We start from the raw sequence: 22,195 nt of genomic DNA, 5'->3' as shown, positions 1-22,195 counted from the left end.
CAATATATTTATAGATCGTCTAATTTAATACAAAGGCTTTTTGATAATTTTAAAAACTTTCGAAAGATCAATGTAGATCAAATTTTCATAAAAGTTGTTGATCTTTGTGATAAATTAAGCATCAATACCAAACCAGATGAAAGAAAATATTAAAGGAAGAAAATGATAGATGAACTTGTCGATGATTAATCGCCGAGTTTAGATTTCATTAAAATGTCGTGTTACAGCGTTATAGATCCTATAATAATACAATTGAAAGAACGGTTTCACTACATTTGACAGATTGCGGAAGAGTTCTATTTTTTAATCGGGAAAGACTTAATTTTATCAATAGAAGAGATGGAAGAAAAACGCTAATCTATTGTCTGTAGGAGACCCAGAAATAGATAAAAATAGTTCATAAATGAACTGAATGAAATATTTTAAATACCAAATGGAAAAAATTTTACTGGAAAATAAAGATCCGAGCACTATTTATCATAAGTATATTTTGAATATACTGAATGAATGGGGATTTAGTAGAATCATATTCAAGTATTGTACAAGCTACATGCATATTTCTAACCATGCCAGCGACAACAGACACGGCCAAAGAAGTTTTAGCAAATTAAGAATAATCAATTATTTGAGATCTATAAGTAATCAAGATCATATTCCAGATTTAAGCCTTTTATCAATGTAATATAAGTTAATAAATGATTTGAATTCGGCGATATCATTAATAATTTCACTTATTCAAAAGCAAGAAAAATAAAATTATAGATGCATTTTTTTAAATTAAATTTTAAGTTCGAATAATTAAATTAGTACCACAAGTAAATGTTATGTTTTATTGTAAATTTATGTTTTACATTTTTATTTTTTTTAAAAAAAGCTTAAATTTGTATAACTTAATTTTATTGCAATAAATAATTTTCATATTATATTTAATATAAATTAATTATATTTTTTGCCATTTAGCTATTTAAAAAAAAAGACATAAAGGGGCGCCATATTTGATATTTGCCAACGGTGTCAAAATCATTGTTACGGCTCTGCACGCAAAAGTTAGCTTCAACCTATTAAAAAATACCCAGTTTGAATTTTGAAAATTGAACGATTGTTTGCAGAGATATTATAAGAGTACCCCATTGCACCACCCAGACTAATGTTTTTGTGTTTTTTGTATTCTAAACTTCCGACATTAGTCCAATTGAATCTGAATTTAAAAAAGTGAAATTCGGTTTTTAATTCTTTAGTTTTAAAAGTGTCGCGTCTCTTCATTCACACAAAAACTATTTTTTTATTTTTTTTTAACGTCCGGGACTACCGTTAGATATTACTTCAGAGGATGAGATAAATGACAATTTTTGTAACGTGTGAAAATGCCATGCCTGACCGGGACTCGAACCCGTGACCTCCGGATGAAAGGCCGAGACGCTACCACTCGCGCCACGGAGGCCGGCACGCAGAATATGTTGATATAATTTTTATAAACGGCTGGATGTTCTCCAGTGGTGGAAATATTGACTTAGGTATCCTGGACGAGTAGTACTGGACGAAGTTTTTCTGTTTTATGTTGGATATTATGAAATCTACGGGAGATACACTTCTGGGACCTATTTTATTCATTTTTCGGGTCATAAGACATAAAAAACCTCCAGTTTACCCATTATATAACACCTTAAGAATTTCAGTATGATTTCATTTCACCGGGGGAAATTTTTCGTAAGCTGTAACTTGATAACGAAGCGTTTTCGGACATAAATATGATTTGTACCTTTTCCTTACTTCAAGCTCTAGAATAAGTTTAAAATTATTTCCCTTTCCTTCCGAATCACTCTATATAATTTAAAACTCAGTTTATAGACTTATGGTAATAAAATTAGTTTTATTATCAGTTCAACTGGAGATAATTTTTAATTTAGAATAAATAAAACATTAAAAATTTAATTCTGAGTAATTTTTTCGATGATTTTACATGCAACCTTTATTACATTTATCATTTTCATTGTTTTCATCGGATACTTCCGACGATCCTGTTAAGTGGATAATCAGCTGTCAAGAATCTTCGTCCATTCACTTAGATTTCCCACTCTATTTTCCTAATTTGTTCTTTAGTTGATTTACATTGTTCAGCCATTGAAACTTTCGCTCATTAATTTTCCTACACATTGTTTCACTAAAATTAAATTTATTGTAAAATTAAGATTAGTTATTTAGTAATGTAGGGTACTGAGAAAGGAATGTGATGCTATATAGTATTAGGTGAACGGTCTTAGCCCACACGGTCTAGTGGTTAACTCATCATCGCAAATCAGCTGATTTCGAAGTCGAGAATTCTAAGGTTCAAATCCTAGTAAAGGCAGTTATTTTTATATAGATTTGAATGCTACATCGTAGATAGCGGTGTTCTTTGGTGTTTGGGTTTCAATTAACCAAACATCTCAGGAACGGTCAACCTGTGACTGTACAAGACTACACTTCATTTACATTCATACATATTATCCTCATTCATTCTATGAAGTAATACCTTACGGTGATTCCAAAGGAAAACAGAAAAAGAGAGAGGTGAACGGTCTTAGAGAAAAAGATATTTTCCGTTAAAGGATAAAATTTTTATAACTATGACATGATGCACATTGTGAACATGCCCTCGCGATCATACCGGCACCGTCGCGCTTTCTATTGTTTTAATAACTATATAAAACAGTATTTTTACATAATTTATTTATTCAATGCTTATTTATTTGTCCATTATTTATTATTACTTTCCTGGTGTATAATTATACTATATATAGACCTTATATAGATTTGTAAATAAAAGGGAAAATATGTTAATCGGATGAGAATTTACATAATGGGTTCTTGCAGATCTTTACGTTTCATTGAAAAATACCGGATGGATCTAGTTAAGTATGTTGGTCTGTTTTTTGCTTAATATCTACAGATTGGATGAACCCATTTACATGAAATTTTTCACCATGATTTCTATATTTTGATGCCATTTAATTTTGGTTACAATTGATAAAGGAGGTAGGGAGATCTTGTGAACCCCATTCCCCATTTGTAAAAATTTTACTCAAAGAGTAGGTAGATATTTTCATATTATTTAACGCCCCTTAGATCTAACTTACTTTCTGATGGTATTTGGTGTTATTCAAACCTCTATATAGGAATAAAGATATAAAACCGTTTTTCTAGTAGGTATTCTCGTTTTGAATTGCCTACAGTAGTGGCTTTCTATCTTTGGAAATGTCTGAATATATGACCTTACTGCTTCTTTACATTCCTCAGGTATAGATTTCTTAATATGTTTGTCCTGTAAAGTTTCCTTGGCACACCACTCACAGGATCTATTTTGGCATATAATGTATAAATTTTCTTTTGACTAATAGCTAATGTTGTCAAATAATAAAAAACTTTACATACCTGGATGTTTGACTGCCCTGCTCTTGGGTTGGCCGAGACCGGGATGCCCTGGAATTTAGAGGTCAAGAGGAAGATTGGCCATTCACTCGGCGAGTCAATGTGGCGAGAGCCGCATTGTCGGACCGTGTGGGATTTCCTTGATGCCGTTGCTTTGTTCAATCGACATCAGTAGTTTACCTAAGAGAAAATACTCCTACCGCACTGCTGTGGGAAGCTAACCTAGATATATATATGGTTCCAAGCGCTTTAATATGGTGGACAGGTTTGCTGGCATTCAACGTCCTAGGCGTGGGAGCGAATTGCTGTCTAGACGAAATAAATTTTAATTTATGGATGTCATATATATTTTTAGCAGTTGACGGGGTGCGCCTACGCTTTTAAGCAAATATATTACAAGTGAGCGGTTGGGACATGTATGCCGGTGGTGTATGGCATCGCGCTTAGTCCGCTTACGCTGTCAGGTAAGCTCTAGGAGCTATTTAGTATACTGGTCGCTAAACTGTTCGAGGCTCAGTTGCTGTTTGTGGCACAGACATTCGGTCGTATGCTTTAGAGCGACCGAAACGGGCGTGGCGGTAGAAATGCCAAGCAAACCAACTACAATACATGGATTCTGTTGTTCATAACATTGAAATAAAAATTAAAAGAAATGTTTTGGTACTTTTTCGTTTTACGTCCCCCCCCACCACTTCTTTTCGCATTTTTTCACTTAAACATTACTTCCTACAGCATGTTTTGTAATAAATGATAATAAACATTGGAGAAATACCGTAGTAACTCTATAACTTATTTAAAATAACCCAATACATTACACAAAACACACTAACATGCTGTTTTATACCAGTCATATTAAACATTTTCCATATTAACTTATTTTACGTATTAAAAAATACATTGTTGGTTATATAATATAAAAAAATATTTATTACTTAAATATTCAAAACATTAATGTGTTAATAGTCAAGGTTAGTGAGCGTAGGTTAAGTTTGGTTAGATTATATTTATAATTTCTCTGCAAATACCTCCAGTTTGATTTGGAAGAATTCTGCCCCTATTGCACTTTCTTTTTGAAAATGAAGACTCGTCTATTTCTGCCGTCATTCCTGGACCATCTACCTTTTTTTTTGGGTTTTTTAATAAATGATCAGCACACAAACCTCTCTCAGATACATTTTCCAATCCGTTAACACTTCACTTGACATTAACGCTGGCTTCACTCGCTTATCTTGACTAATATGTTTAAAATGACCGGTATAATACAGCATATTAGTGTGTTTTCTCTAATGTTTTATTCATCAATTATTATAAAATATACTATATTAAATAATTTTTATGTCAAAAAAAAAACGAAAAAAGTGGGAGACATAAAAGAAAAAGTACAGATTTTTTTACGAAAATTAAGTAAATCTTTTCCTTGGCGATGAAATACGGATTCTGACCGTTTAGTATTGGATATTAAAAAATTATTTTTCCCTAAAAAGGGAAATTATTTTTCTCTGAAAAGTATTAAGAGATTAGAACGATTTAAAAATATGTTGTCTTTGTTAATCAGTTTTTCCTTCAGATAAAAATAATTTATTAATAATTATTAAATGAGATAAAACCCAGTTTTTTACTTTAAATTTCAACGGAAATATCCATTTTGACCATCCCTGAATCCATTTTGACTAGTTTCGGCGTGACGTCTGTACGTGCATATGTATCTCGCATAACTCAAAAACGATTAGGCGTAGAACGATGAAATTTTGGATTTAGGACTGTTGTAACATCTAGTTGTGCACCTCCCCTTTTGATTTTAATCGACTTCACCAAAATAGTTCAAAAAAGCCCAAATTCTAAAAAATTTGGATTTTGGAGTTTTTCTTAACTGCAGTAATAAGCCCTCATTGACAGCTTTTCAACGATATATCATAATTGGTACTTATTTTCATTGGTTTCAGAGTTATAGCCAAATAAAATTTTAATTAATGAAATATTTGGCTGTTAAAAAGGGGAAGGTACATCGGTTCAAATCCGACTTCATTTCCTATTTTTTTTTTTTTTTTAATGAAAAGTACATAAAATTTTATTTCACTGATAACTTCTGATTTTCTTTTATATTTTTTATAATTAGTATTTATTGAAAACTTTTTTACAATCAGAGGCTAATAATTATTTATAAATCAATACAATTAAACTAAAAAAAGTTGAAAAAAGATTTCACTGGTGCTAAGGAAAGAATAAAAAAATTTCAACTTGTTAAGAAAAACTTTAAATTTACTAAATACGACAATGGTTGTATGTGAAAAAAGATTTCACATGTTAAGCATACGACGAACCCCATCTTACAATTCCAGCTACATTTTGGTCATCCTTTGCCGTAAGGGTTGGTTACATCAAAAATTTCACACAAACGTTTTAGGTAATGTTTAGAGGACTAACGACCACTTTAAACCGATTCGATACTGTGCCTATTAAGGGAGATATAATTTTTTTTCTAAACCCCATTTTTTCCACTCCTTGGGCCAATGGTTGGTGACATCAAAAAGCTTTATTTACATAAGTTTTAGGTCCTTATCCAAATAGTAGTAGGAACTTTAAACGGATTCGATATTTTACTTAATAAGAATATACTTAATATATAGTTATACTATTCATTTTAAAAAGGTTTTGTTACGTCATCATATTATTTCTGCCCAAAAACATAAAATGTGTTTAAAGCATTTCTTACCCACCGGTTTGGTCTAGTGATGAACGCGTCTTCCCAAATCAGCTGATTTAGAAGTCGAGGGTTCCAACGTTCAAGTAAAGGCAGTTACTTTTACCGGTGTTCTTTGGTGGTTGGATTTCAATTAACCATACATCTTAGAAATAGTCAACCGGAGACTGTACAAGACTACACTTCACTTACACTTATACTCATATATGTCATCCTCATTCATCCTCTGAAGTAATACCTGACGGTGATTCCCGGAGGCTATACAAGAAAAAAATCGTTTCTTAGTTTTTATTTTTTAAATTATTCCATAGTTAGATTAAAATACAATATATTTTTAGATAGTTTAATTTGAAAACTGTTTTTTTACGTTTAAAAAAATTAAACTTTAAATTCCTTTCGTTGGAGTATTTAAACGTTGATCAGGGCAATTCTGTAAATGATTTTTATTTTTTCTTCATAACATTTGAATTGTAAGAATAAAATACATTTAAGACGAAATAAAGTGTTGTCCTTTTTGAAGTTATCTTTCTAACTGGATATAGATATTCTCTTTCAATTCTCATCACACCTTTTAATAACTGACATAATTATTCTAGCCCTTCAGAATAAATTACTTTGTTAATTTTTTCGAGAAGATATTTTATATCAAATATGAAGAAATTAAGAATCAAAACTGTACAAAATAATAACAAATATTGTATTAACAAAATACGAGTTAATCCACATTAAAATGCAATTTAAATTAATAAAAAAAAAAAAAAATATATATATATATATATATATATATATTGATAATTTAATGAAATAAATTAATAATGTATGTGAATTAATAATTATTAACACGAGTGTAATACGTCACCATGCACTTCAAGTAATTAAGCAATAATAAATACTAATGTATAACTGATGACTAATCTTCTTAAGGAAATGAGATACGCTAAGCTTTATCAGCGGTGCGAGTAAACATACTAGTAATCCCTCCCACCCGTTTCATCAGGTGACACAAGAAATGACGTGATATAGTACGTCACAGTCGTGTTCACCCTCTCCTGTCATACAGTAATTAACAGAACTTAGATTCCGGTAATTTTTATATAAATTCATAGAAATCATTCTTATCATAATAAAGTATATGTATATTACTGATAATAATTTAACACACATTTTATATAAAACAATTAATAATGATGTATTAAACACGCAAAATTTTTGCTTGTTATATATATACATAACAAGCAAAAATATATATATATATATATATATATATATATATATATATATATATATATACATATGTAACAGTGAATATACCGTCGTTATTGTCATTGAACAACCTCTACTCGTATATAAAGCAGAATATCCGTATTTTTAGGTAGATTTCATAAGAAAGAATAGGTCGATTTCTATTGTTATGGATAGCAAGATTCGACTTCCGGAAAATTTCGACATATTTTCGCGTTTCACATTTCCCACACCCCGAAAACCACCGTCACTTCAAAAGTTTATATATATATAACTTTCTTGTGGATACGATAACTGCCGTAATTTTGCGCCAATCACTTTTAAATTGATACATAAAATATGTCAACCGAAAATCTCGGACGAGTTCATTAATGGGCAAAATCGGACCGTTTGAATAGAAATGGGAGGGAACTTTTTCGAAAAAACAAAATATCGCTATAACTTTCTTGTTAAGTAAAATATCTAATTCGTTTAAAGTTCCTACTATTCTTTGGATAAGGGCCTAAAACTTATCTAAGTAAAGTTTTTTGATATCACCAACCATTGACCCAGGAGGTGGAAAAAATGGAGTTTCAAAGATAAAAAATACCATACCTTCCTTAGTAGGCACAGTATCGAATCATTTAAAAGTGGTCGTTAATCCTCTAAACATTACCTAAAACTTTTGTTTTATCTAAAACAATTTTTGATATGAGAACTTTTACGGCAAGGGATGACCAAAATGTTGCTGGAATTGAAAAAAGGTGGAGGGCTTGTCGTATGCTAAACATGTGAAACTTTTTTCACATACAATTGTCGTATATAGTAATTTGAAGTTTTTCTTAACTTTAAAGTAGAAATCTTTTTTACCCCCTACTTAGCATCGATGAAATCTACCTCCGCCTTTCGGCGTGCTAAAGGATTTTTTTTGGTTTTCATTTATTAAATTTGAGGTATCTATTCTGAAGATTTCAGATGTTTAATAAAAAATATGTTATTTTTTCGTAGGTAGATTGCGATGTAACTTTTTACAACTAGCGCTATTATTAATAAATATATGAAAGGTTTATTCTTTCTTTTGTTATGAACATTTTCTTTTAATTATATTTATATATTTATTTTCCATACAAAACTGAAGTGAGTTGGAAAACTAGAAAACCCTTAAAAACCCGTTTACAAATATTTTAATTAAAACTTACACTGACTAAATGGCTATTTCAGTTGTTGAAACAATCATCATCAATAGATACTAAGAAAAGTAATGTATACACAAGCGCTCGTGCGCGTTTGAGTGTGTGTGTGTGTGTGTGTGTGTGTGTGTGTGTGTGTGTGTGTGTGTGTGTGTGTGTGTGTGTGTGTGTGTGTGTGTGTGTGTGTGTAGTGTGTGTAAATTAAACGTATAACCGAGTTCATTAGTTTTTCTAGATAAATCATACATAAAATCTACCAGAAATAAATAAAACCACTTTCTCACTTCAGAAAAATAGAGAAGCAGAATCGGAGAAATCAACATAAATAGCACATTGTCCTTCGTACGGCTGGTCGGTAAAAACTAATTTTAATTATTACTATGTCTAGAAAATCAACCTCTATCCTGAGAAATGTTATATATAACTCTAAACAACAAACTTTCATTAATTGATTTTTAATTTAATTTTAAATACGTCAAATTTGACTCAATATAAATATATAAAGACAATAGAAATTGTTTGAAAACTCGTCAGAAAATTGATTTACTAAAAATCAGAATTTTAAAAAGTACTTTATATAAAAGAATTATATAGTCGGGAAATTTCATATATCAATATCGACGCGTAAACGTTTTTTGTTGAACAGCTATACTACGAGACTGATATCAAATAATCTTTTTTAATTTTAGATTTATTAAAAAACTTTTTGTGAAAGTTTTCCATTTTAAGAATATTAAAAGCTACTCCTCTCCTTTAAGTTTTTTTCTTTTTAAAGTAAGGAAATATTTGTTTTATTGATTTAAGGTTCATTTATTGAGATAAATTTGAGATATTTATTGAGATCATTTATTGAGATAAATCACCTTTCTTGAGATAAATTTTTATCTTTTCGACCTATATAAAAGGTCTATTATTAAGTAGTGATGAGCGATTTGAATGGGTGATTTCAGTAGTTTAGATCTCTTTAAACTGAATTTATCCTTTCGATTTGGATTGCTAAAAACGACACTTTGTATTTATTACTTTAAAATAAACTGATTTTATAATTTTACTTAAGTTTATTTGTCGATTAATATTTATTTTATTATCTTAGATGTACTTTTTCTTCAATGATTACTGATAATGAAGGTGTTATACCTGAAGGGATCTATTTAAATCTAGGGAAATTATGGTTTTTAAGTCTCTTTCTGCGTTTATCAAAGGCTGCGTTTATCAAAGTACAAATAGCCGGACAGATTTTAATAAAACTTGCTGGCCGTACTTAAACCATTGAAAAAAAAAATGATTTAAAAATTTTAAATTGTAATTTTAACCATCTTCTAGTTTAAAATTAAAAGTAATAAAATTTGAGACAACTATACTAGAAATTTTTGGGTCTTATTTCGAAAGCGAACAAATTTTCTTAATTGCTATTACAATAGTAAAATATATCTTTTACTTAAATTCACTGTTGTAGAGACCAAAATAAAGAAATATCTTTAAAAATTTGATCAAACGGGTCCTATCGATGTTACGTTGGCGTCACATGAATTCACATAAATGTGAGTAAATCTCGATGTATAGCGGGCTGCATATAGCTGTGCACATTGCGTGCGAGAAAGGTAGACCGATAGCAAGGGTGGAACAGTTAGAAAGTTATTCTTTTACGAAAACATCTCTCATATAGCTTCGTATACTTACATAATATGCAGTACATTGTCAAAGTTGTCAAGATAGTTAATAGCGCGGTAAGCCAACCGTCAGCCTATGTGCACAGCAATACGCCGCTCGTTATACCATTGTATAACTTTATACCATTGTATATCATTATACCTTGTGATTCCGTGTTTTCGCTGTTGCCCGTGGATTCTCCACTGTGTTTAATCGAGTGATTAACAGTTTGACGCGTAAAATGTTAACCTTATAGATTAAGTATATCATCGTAACTCCGGTAAAAATCAGAAATTATGTTAGTTCCAGGTTTAATATACTCCTTCATAACATTTAGTAATATGCCTTTCATTCGATCGGGGACCGCATACATCGAAACATTCTTTTCTTTCTCTGCAAATTCCCACTGCTGATGGTAAACCATGTCGACATTATATTTTCGTGTTGAAAAAATAGATTCGTCTATTTCCACATTTAGACCATTCCATCATAGTATTACTGGGTTACGGAGTAACATGTCCGCACGTACTTCCCTTAAAGATATCTTATCAATGTAACTATCAAAATGAAGCGCATTTTTCTTAGCATTGTCACGTAGTCAGCCATCTCTGACTGTGGACCATATTCTTGAGATCTACTAAAATACAAAATCAAAGGTTCCGGTACTTTCTTTCCTTTTCCTGTTTAGCCTCCAGTAATTACCTTTCAGATAATACTTCAGAGGATGAATGAGGATGATATTTATGAGTGTAAATGAAGTGTAATCTTGTAGACTCAGTTCGACCATTCCTGAGATGTGTGGTTAATTGAAACCCAACCACCAAAGAACACCGGAATCCACGATCTAGTATTCAAATCCGTGTAAAAATAACTGACTTTACTAGGACTTGAACGCTGGAATACTCGACTTCCAAATCAGCTGATTTGGAAAGACGCGTTCACCACTACAACAACCCGGTGGGTTAAGGTTCCGGTACTGGAAATTTACTAGTGCACCCCTAGTAGTGTTCAGGTACGATATGGAGGTTTTTAATTAATATTAATTTAGTTTTTATTTCTAAGAGATGGTTAAAAAAATTTGACATTACTAAGTTTCTGACCTATTTCTATTCGATAACTATATTTTTGAATCTGCGTTTCGTTCGTCCAATTTAGAACTTTCTGATGTCGGACATTTCTGTTACTTTCTTGATACGCTGTATTTTTTGTCTAATTTTTTTTACGTCTATTTTTTTTTACGTAATCATTATAAACGAATGAACATTTTAAATGTATATTAAATTAAAAATGATACAATTTCGAACAACTTCTACAAGTTATCATACGCCAAAAACCCCTACATAATTTCGATAAAAATGTATGATATATACAAATAGCTATGCAACATGTTAACTTATAGATGGATAATTCTTTTCTCTTTAGAATCGCTATTATTTGTCTTTTATCTGAAAGGATCCAAGATCGAATTCCAAGCAGTATGAAAATATTATTTATTTACTAAAATCTTTTTTCCTGTTTAGCCTCCGGGTATCATCGTCTGGTATTACTTCAGAGGATGTATGAGTATGATATGTATGAGTGTAAGTGAAGTGTAGTCTTGTACAATCTCAGGTCAACCATTTTTGAGATTTGTGGTTAATTGAAACCACAATCTACGATATGGTATCCACATCGTGGATACCACGATGTGGTATCCACAATCTAGTATTCAAATCCGTATAAAAGTAATTGCCTTTTCTAGGATTTGAACGCTGGAACTCTCGACTTCGAAATCAGCTGATTTGTGAAGACGTGTTTATCACTTGACTAACCTGGCGGATTTCATTTACTAACCAATTTCATATTATACTCCTACTAAATATATAACTCCAAAATTTTTTGTCGAAAAGAAAACTTTTATACGAAATATTTTATTTTTTGACTATATTTTAATTTTTTTTTTCTCTAATAAATACAAATATTAATAATTTTTTTCCTTATTTTCTATTTTTTAATTATGATGATTGAACAGATTTATTTATCAATAATCGTAAATAAATGTTGATAATAATGTATTAAAATTGATCAATTACTGACTTTTATTAGTCAAGAACGTGAGAGATTTCATTGATAACATTTGTTTTAGGTGATGTTTTTGTAATGATAAAATTAATGTATGTTTATATCATGTAATATAACATGATTGATGGATATATATTCACTACTGACCATACATGTAATACACATTTTTTTCAAATAAATATTACATACAAAATGGCAAGGAAAGTATGAAAGATGATAATTAAATAGAAGTGAAAAAAAAATATCAAGCGGTCGTTAGGTGAATGGCACAGACGTTTTGCGCGTGCACGAAATGCAATTCTTACTGCGCATGCGTGGTTTAATAGATTTGCCTGTTAGTGTTTCGTTGTGGATATACTAGCAAAAACATTTCAGTCAACAATACAGTGTAGAATACGAACGTTGTTAAATTTATCACACCTTTTTCAATATTAAATCAAGTAAGTCTGTTTTTTTTTAAATTTATATATTGTTTGTTTTTATAAATATGTAGATAACGTTGTATATTTTTCATATTTTTTTTTATATTTTCCTCTTAAATTCACATATGTTGTAAAAAAAAAATATTTTTTAAAATAAATTATAACTACATAACATGTTACATTATGACACTTACTATTTGAATGATTTTATATATTGTTAAGCTGTTTAAAAGCTCTGATTAAAAACTAAATATTTAATATTTGGCTATGCTTTAAAAAGTGATTAAATATTATCAACATAAATTTATTTACGGTATTTAATATTGATTTTTTGTGCAATTTAATACAAAATAACATTTAGAATGTAAACAAATACGAATTGTAACTATAGACCTACTTATTTAAAAGGATTTATTAAGTACGTATATACCTACAGAAATAAAATGATAAAATTTTCAAAATATTTATGTTACACTGATTGCAACGTTTACCATATATATATATATATATATATATATATATATATATATATATATATATATGTATGTACTATTCTTTAGTTCCCGTCTCTTTTAAGAAGGTCAACAGTCATCATGGTTATTTTGACTTTTGATATTGCAGCTCTGGATAATTTTTAGAATTATTATGGTAATATTGTCTCAAATTGTGAAATACCTCTTCTTTGCCTGGTTCTTTTGTCTTGTATGATAATAATTTTCAACAAGACAAATCTAGCTCATCTAATTACATAGCCCAAATACTGCAATTTTCCTACTTTACGTAATGTTCGGTGCACGATATATTTTAGAAATATTAATAAATATTATTAACCTTAAATTGCAAGCCAAGTTATCATGCCAAGATTTTTATCTTTATTAGTTAACCTTAGTTGATTTGAAGATTTTTAATTTTAGTTTTACTAACCTGGCATATGATTTATTTAAATAACAAAATGTGCTATTATATTGAGAAAAAAAATATTACTCATATAATTTGTTTTAGTAAATAGTGGTAGAACAAATCAATGCTTGCTCTTTGAATTAATCTCAGTATCTAACATATTATTCATAACTATTCTTTAAAATGTATAAATAAATGAAGATCTCTGTGTATAAATATTATTTTCTTACTTTCCTTGCATCACAGCTCTAGAGCTATGCTGCAAGAAGGAAAGTATGGTATAGTATAGGTTTTTTATTATTTCTCAATGTTTCAGACCCAGGGACCACAAAAATAAAATAAAAAGTGAGGGGGTAATGTTTGTTATCAAAGAATGTACAAGTATTGACGTATTTGAAGCTTAACCTTTGACTGAATACACCGATTTTAATGAAATTTGGTATAGAGACTCGTATATATGGGGCAGTTTATTAATAGATGTTTGGGGTTAATATTTTCAGGGGGTGGGGTAGATAGTTTCTTTTAGGTCAGTTTTTTAAAAGTTTTACAAACATACTTTAAGCCGTAATTTATGTATTTACTGTACTTTACGTACAGTACTTTATATTAAGCTCAGTAACTGCTAACATGATTATCTTAACCATTAAAAAAAAATTGCTCCAAATTCTCCAATTCCCCAAAAATCGAAAAATGCTATCTTTTTATTTAATTCATTTTTTTTTTAATTTTCCTAAGCATAGTAGTAGTGCAAATGGCCCCCAAAAAATACTTCGGAGATGATAATATTGGGGATAGAGAAGTAGAAAAAAGTAAAATAACGATTTTTTTTAATTTTTTTAACTTTTTTCATGTATTATTTTTTTATTATATAAGAATAAATACCCAATGACAGGAATGAATTACAACTTTATTGTCAGTTTTTCTTATTAAGCCCCTCATTCGTTATTTACAAAAAAGAAAACAAAATATGATGCTAAATTTTTTTAAAATAAATTAATATTTAAATTATTAGTGTGAATTTATAGTTTGAAGTACTTTATTATCAATATTAATTTTAATGCAAATATTTTGAATTACTTTGCCATATTTTTTTTGAGATTATATGGACTCAAAAAACGTTTTTAAGCCTATTAGAATCATACTGCATTTTGTTTTAATCCGTCAGGGCTGAACCGTTGTAAAAATAGTATCATTAAATAAATACTACAGAAAATATTTGTGAATCCATTTAAAATTGAGTGTTTGTTTACTTTTACTTAATAGAATAACGCAAACCGCTATTTCTCTTTCCTTTCAGAAGAATACTTTAAAAAAGGTTGATGCTTTATACAGATAAATTTTAACATTAATATATTTCCGAAATTTTTTAATTATCATTATTAATTAGTCAAATGTAGATCAATAGTTAGTGGGAGGGGTGTCTAAAACCATGGTTGACTTTATTTCGTGTTAATAATTGCTTTGAAATAAATAATTGTTTACAATTTCCCTTGTAACTAATATCTTTGATATTGAGATATATTAATCTGAAACGAATATGAAGAATAGAAAAACATTTGTTTTAGATCGGAAACTCATAAAAACATGCATAAATAACCTTAAAAGTCATCTTCAGAAGATTCAGAATCGTTGTCAGTGGCTGTATATCTGGCTGCTTTTAGTGATCAGAACCGTTGTAAATCTGATTTATTACTTTGAACAGGGCATGAATTCGCGATTTGTAGTCTGGATTGAGTTGAGGAAACATGAATTTGTCCAGATGGTCAACTAAATGATGATTTCAGTTACCGTAAAGAGCACACATTTTCACGAACTCCATGTCACGTTCTTTCTGTCATTCGTGTATGAGCCGCATTGTCCAAATCAACAAAGTTTACCAATTAGTTAACTGTTGAGTGGTAGTAAATTTCGTATTGTAAACAATTATAAGATCTTCAACAGTAACTAATTATAGTAGTGCCGGGAAAAAAATACTGTTTCATATTGCTAATAAAGTTTCACTTTCTCGTATTGGAACTGAAACAAAGAAAGACTTTTTACTGACACGTTCAATACCTCCGAATATCCAGTTATCGTCAATCAGTTTATCTCTGTTGTATTTTCTATGATCTATTTTTACAGTTATTCCTACATCATTAACCACTGAAGATTTCTGTGATACAGTACGCACACAAACTTTACGAAGGTATAAACTCCAGGCTACACACACTACAAGATAAGTCAATCTTGTTATACAAGGAATCTTGGACGCGGTAGTTTTAGTGTCATCATAGTAAACAAAACCTGTGTTTAGTTAAATTATGACAAAAAACCAAGTAATTTAATTTTGTGGAATTGTTTTGTCTCTTTCTGTAACTTTTTCCTGGTGAAAATCAACTATATTACTTCTTTTCTGATAACAAAACACTTCCCTTTATTCATTTAATGTTATTTGATTTCCACAATCTGGATATTTCATAGATTTTAACACCTGTGGTCATACAAAAATTACGCAAGGATTCACCAATATATTCTGATAAAACAATAAACTATAATAATTAAACTCACATCCATCGCATGAAAAACTCTGATCGTATGAACATGACGAAGCCATATTCGTATCCGAATTATTCTTCGGCAGGTTATTACCTTATAGTGACAGTCTATTCAATCCGATGCATTTCTGACTCTCAAGACCTCTTTCCTTATTTTTTGCTAACCATTTCGTAGGATATATCTCAATATCAAAGAGTTTAGAAACAGAGAGGTATAGTAAACAGTTACCAAAGAATCCAGATTTTGGATGAGAAAGAATTTTCATTAAGGAATTCTGATACAGTTCATGGTATGCAGACAAAAATTTGCTTTCAGTATATATCAGAACTGACTGACACGAAATTATTTATCAATAATATTCTAATTGTAGGTAAAGATAAGCTGGTCTCTAAAGAATTTTGGGTTAGGTTGATGGTTTTTTTTTTTTGAGTAATGTTGTTGTTGTGCAGTTCCTGTGTAAGTTCCAGAATTCAAATCCTAATAAAGGCAGTATTAATGAATTAATCATTAAAAACTTAAATAAAGAATCATTCTTTTATGTATATATATTTTCTTAAATATATAAAAATTCCTTCGCTATGACCATAACTGCATAAATTTTGATCTAGTCCTTTTCAGTGCTGCCTAAGCTTTGTGCAATACTTCATAATAGTATTAATAAGGACTTTTATACAAATTTGAATACTAGGTCGTGGATACCGGTGTTCTTTGGTGATTGGGTTCAATTAACCACACATCTCAGGAATGGTCAAACTGAGACTACAAGACTATACCTCATTTACACTCATACATATCATCCTCATTCATCCTCTGATGTAATACCTGAACAATAATTCCTGGAGGCTAAACAGGAAAGAGAAAAAAGTTCCTGTGTAAGTACCCACTGGGTTGGTGTAGTGGTGAATGCATCTTCAGAAATCAGCTGATTTCGAAGTTGAGAGTTCCAACGTTCAAATCCTAGTAAAGACAGCTACTTTTATATGTAGCTACTTTTATTTGAATACTAGATCATGATACTAGTGTTCTTTGGTGGTTGGGTTTCAATTAATCACACATCTCAGAAATGGTCGACCTTCACTTAACACTCATACATATCATCCTCATCCATCCTCTGAAGTAACATCTGACGGTGATTCCAGGAGGCTAAACAGAAAAAAGTGTGTAAGTAAAACATTCTCGGTTTTAACAGTTTTACTTGATTTCTTGATCTCTTCTTCCTTCTGTTGCTTTTTGGGTTAGATTCTTGTTGAATCTATGCTTAGGTAATGCGGAATATTTTTGGGTTAGTTTGACAGGAAATCCAGATTTATTGACCAACAGCTTAGGTGCTTATTAAGTAAACCGGCAATTAAAAAATCAAAAATTAAAAAAAAGAAAATCATGTCATTGTAATAGTTGTTATGAATAAAAACTGTTTATAACAGGTAGAAGAATAGTGAGATAAATATAAAATGACTGTTTACTACACATCAGTTATTATTATCAGTGGCAGAATGTTAGAAAATCAGAATTACCTGGGTTTTGAATCCTGGTCAGGCATGGCATTTTTTATAATCTAAAAAATTAGCGTCTTATATATTCCTATGGGGTAAGCTTCGAGCTGATGAGGAGAATTAATCATTAAAAAACTTAAGTAAAGATTCATTCTTTTGTATATATATAAAATTCCTACACTATGGCCATAACTTCATAAATTTTGATCTAGTACTTTTCTTATCCTACTTACTATTTCAGAATAGTATTAATAAGAATTAGAAATACTTTATAAATATATATATTTATCACTAATAATTTGTTATGCATATATTTATTTAACTGATTAGGATGAACACTGGATTAAGAATTGTTAGAAAAAAAAAATGCTGCCTCTGTCTTGCTTCTCTTCTGTACATCCTTCCTCATGAACTATTCAGTGTTTCTTGGCCTTCCACCATCTATTTACCTAAACTAATCTATACAGCTCATTTCTCTGTCATATTTTCCAGTCCAATCATTTTTCTTATTTCAGATGTATAGTCTATTAGAGTTCTTTTTTTCATACTTCTGTTATATTTCATTTCTTTTGCTGTATGTAACACTTTTCTCTTGGATCAGAAAAACAATAATTTAAGTTAAAACCATATTGTAAAAATATATCATTATTAAAATACAGGGTCCGGCATATAAACCTGACGATTTTTGAGGGATAATAATTAAACTGTGTTTCGTACTATTAAAACATTTAATATATCAAATTAACATCAATTTTTGCAATTTATAATGAATTACTTACATAGATTTTTTTTATTTGAATATTATGTCGTCCAAATGTTTTCCATTACTCCTCACACACTCCCTTAACCTCATTATAAAATTTGACATTGCTCGCTCAATCATCACTTGTGGAACTGCTTCAATTTCTCGTTGAATGGCCTCCATGAGTTCTGCAATTGACTGTGGTCGACTACAGAAGACTTTATGTTTGAAATACCCCCACAGAAAAAAAATCACAAACAGCCAGATCAGGTGAACGCGCTGCCCAAGGAATGTCGCCAAATCGGGAAATCAAACGTCCAGGAAAGGTCTCTCGCAGAACATCTATTGCGATTATCGCCGTATGGGCGGTGGCACCATCCTGTTGAAACCAAATTTCATGTCCTTGAAAGTAATTCGGTTTCGGTCGCAGAAATTCATTCAACATTTTTACATATCGATGAGATGTTACTGTTACTCTACGATTTAACACCTCAAAAAAAATACGGGCCAATTATGCCGAACTTTGAAACCGCACACCGTAACATATTGACTGAAGTGGTTTTTCAAGAATTTTCCGTAGATTATGCGAAGCCCAATAACGGTAATTTTGTTTATTCACAAATCCTGACAGATAAAAATGTGCCTCGTCACTTAAAAGAATAATGGAATCTTGGTGAACATTTTCGAGGATGACCTCGCAAGCTGCTTTGCGAGACGCCCAATCATTTGCATTAAGTTGCTGCACTAACATCATCTTATACGGATGGAATTTCAGGTCGGCATGAAGAATTCGTCGAACACTTCGATCAGAAATGGCTAGCGCAGCAGCATGTCTCGCTGCTGAACGTCGTGGAGACCGCGTAACAGCTAACCTTACAGCGTTAATGTTTTCAGGCGTTCTCACAGTCCGTTTTCGTCCTGTCGGTTTCATTTTTAAAGCAGACGATGTGTTCCTTCTTCACCCACAACAATATCGTATTCCTACTAAGAACAGACGCGTGTCGATTTAAATTGAAATGTCTGTGAAATAAACGCTGTGTTCATTAACCGAGTCATTATTTTTAAAATAGGCTTCAGTCACAAACGCTCATAGTTCACCCGACCACGACATACTGGCTACTAAAATAGCATGAATAGACCTGTCGATGTACAACACTCCCGCCTTCTCATTGACAGTGGTGCCAACATAACAATTACTACAAAATCGTCAGATTTATTTGCCGGACCCTGAACATTCTAGTAGCAAAATAGGATAGGTGCATTTATCCTTTTATTTATTTTTATCCAGTAAACATTTTTTTAATGCATAACATTATTAGTACTGATTATTTATTTATATTCATGAAATTTTTTAAATTTAAAAAAATGTTTATAAATATATACATACAAGTAGAATAATTTTCATAAAAAAATTATTGTTATTAGAGACAATAGCAATGTTTAGATCATTTATAGTGCAAAATGTTTGCTCTGAAACTATATTTTTACTTCTTGTACGAAGTACTGCGATTGCGAAAAATTTCGGTTTCAGATTTCAATGGAAATACCTATTTTGACCATCCTATTTTTTGTTTAATCTCCGGGTCCACAATCAAGCAATTCTTTCCACAGAGGATGAGATGAGTGTTTTGTAGCGTGTGTAAAAAATTCCGTGTTGACCAGGATTCGAACCCAGGACCTCTTAGTGAAAGGCCGAGACGCTACCACTCGCACCATGAAGGCCAGCTACTTTGACCATCCCTGAGTCCATTTTAACTAGTATCAGCGTGAAGTCTGTATGTACGTATTTATCTCGCATAACCCATATTCGATTAGCCATAGGATGTTGAAATTTTGGATTTAGGACTGTTGTAACATCTAGTGCACCTCCCAACTCCAAAATCAAAAAAATTTGGATTTTGAACTTTTTCTTAACTGCAGTAATAAACTCTCATTGAGAGCTTTTTAATGACATATCATAAGTGGTACTTATTTTCATTGGTTCCAGAGTTATAGCCAAATAAAATTTTAATTAATGAAATATTTGATCTTAGAAGGGAAAGACACATTGGTTCGAATCAAACTTCATCTCCTTTTTTTTAATATAAATATATTTATTTATTAATAATTATTAATCTCTGATTGTAAAAAAAAATTTACTCTAAATAATAATTCAATAATAACAATAAAAAAAATATCATAATATATAAATGAAATAAAATATTATGTACTTTTAATTTAAAAAAAATGTATATACGATATTTAATAGGTGTACAAGGAAGTGATGTGGTATATCCACATCAGACTTTTTTTCTTTATTAATAATGTCTTAATAACAATAAATCTTTGTTATATTATTAAATATGTATTACGTCTGTGTAAAATACAATACAGTATCTAAAATTTATTATATTTTAGAATTCAATCAAAAATTCAGAAAGGGTGTTCAGTATAAAAAAAATCAGATCATTGTTTAGTTCCAGCAATTATGTCATCCAGACCAGTTTTTTATTAATAACAATTTCTAACATTTCATATTTTTATATTTTTTAATTTGGTTTTTGTAAAACGTAATTTATGAAAAGTATTCATTTGTATCATGACAAAAATATTTTCAGTTTTACAACATAAATTAAGACAAACAGATTTTAAAAGAAATCTAAAAAGTCGTAATTATAATAATAAGTGAAATGGAATAAGTATTTTTGTGAAAGTTGATTGTGGAACATTAATTTATTGTATATAAATAGGGCTCAAGTTCAAGGAGAAATTATTAAATGATTTAAGTATTTATGAGAGAAAATTTTTTGTAAGCAATCTAAAAAAATTGTGTACTCCCTTAAAGAATATCTTTCCCTCCCTGATAATAAATAGCCTAGTTTGTTGTAGATGTAGTATGGATTTTAACTCCTGACCTACCTGTATTATTGAGTGCTGAGTCACAGAGGTCATATCTTCTCTTCTGTTGCTATTTCCTTTTAATAATGTGTTTATTATAAAATTCTAACCATCTATAGGATTTTTGATCGATTAATTTAAAATTTAATAAACAAAATTTTCAGTATCCTCTTTTAATATAACCTTAAATAAAATGCATTAAATATTTTATAATTATACTTTCAAATTGTTATTGCATTATTGTTTTCTGCTTTTATTAATTTATAATTTAATTATTTTATATTGATTTATTATCTTCACATATTTGCAACTTATTACATTACAAATTAAGCGCCAATGATAAAAGTAACTTTAAAAGAATTTTTCAGTAAAACAGGATCGGCTGTAAATAATAAAACCCACTGAGTTGGTCTAATGATTAAACTCTTCATTGCAAATCAGCTGATTTCGAAGTCGAGTTCAAAAATTCAAATCCTAGTGAAGGCAGTTACTTTTATACGGATTTGAATTCTAATTCGGGGATACCGGTGTTCTTTGGTAGTTGCATTTCAATTAACTACACATCGCAGGAATGGTCGACCTGAGGCTGTACAAGAATACACTTCATTTACATTCATACAGATCATTCACACTCATCCTCTGAAGTAAAACCTTATGGTGATTCCAGAGCTGAACATAAAAAGGAGAGCTGTAAATAATAAGTATTATGAAACACAGATTGTATCATTTAAAAAAAAATTGTATTAAAATTTTACCAATGAATAGAAATTAGTATAAACTTTTTTTCAATGTTAATATCATTATATTCATTGGTAATTATTGCAACAATCTCTCAGTGCATTAATACATATGAACATATTTGAAACTATTTATGTCTGTGAAATACGAGCCAAAAAAAAAATTGTATAAATTTATGATAAATATAAAATGTGTAGTGCACAATAGTGGTGATAAATAGATGTAGTGTACACTTGTAAAATAGTTGATTTCTTTAA

General features: G+C 30.1%; 1 protein-coding gene across 1 annotated transcript in view; it reads left to right on the top strand.

Moving 5' to 3' along the window:
• The first annotated feature begins 12,576 nt into the window (after positions 1-12,576).
• LOC142331022 (choline/ethanolamine kinase-like) overlaps positions 12,577-22,195 on the top strand; it is a 53,043-nt gene continuing 43,424 nt past the window's right edge. The window contains exon 1 of the mRNA XM_075376593.1: positions 12,577-12,671. The gene's annotated coding sequence lies outside the window, so the exon portion shown is untranslated. The remainder of the gene's footprint in view (positions 12,672-22,195) is intronic.

The sequence above is a fragment of the Lycorma delicatula genome, chromosome 10 (assembly GCF_047948215.1).
Source record: "Lycorma delicatula isolate Av1 chromosome 10, ASM4794821v1, whole genome shotgun sequence".
Taxonomy (NCBI): domain Eukaryota; kingdom Metazoa; phylum Arthropoda; class Insecta; order Hemiptera; family Fulgoridae; genus Lycorma; species Lycorma delicatula.
Note: the sequence above shows the minus strand (reverse complement) of the source record. Positions and strands in the feature narration are given on the sequence as shown.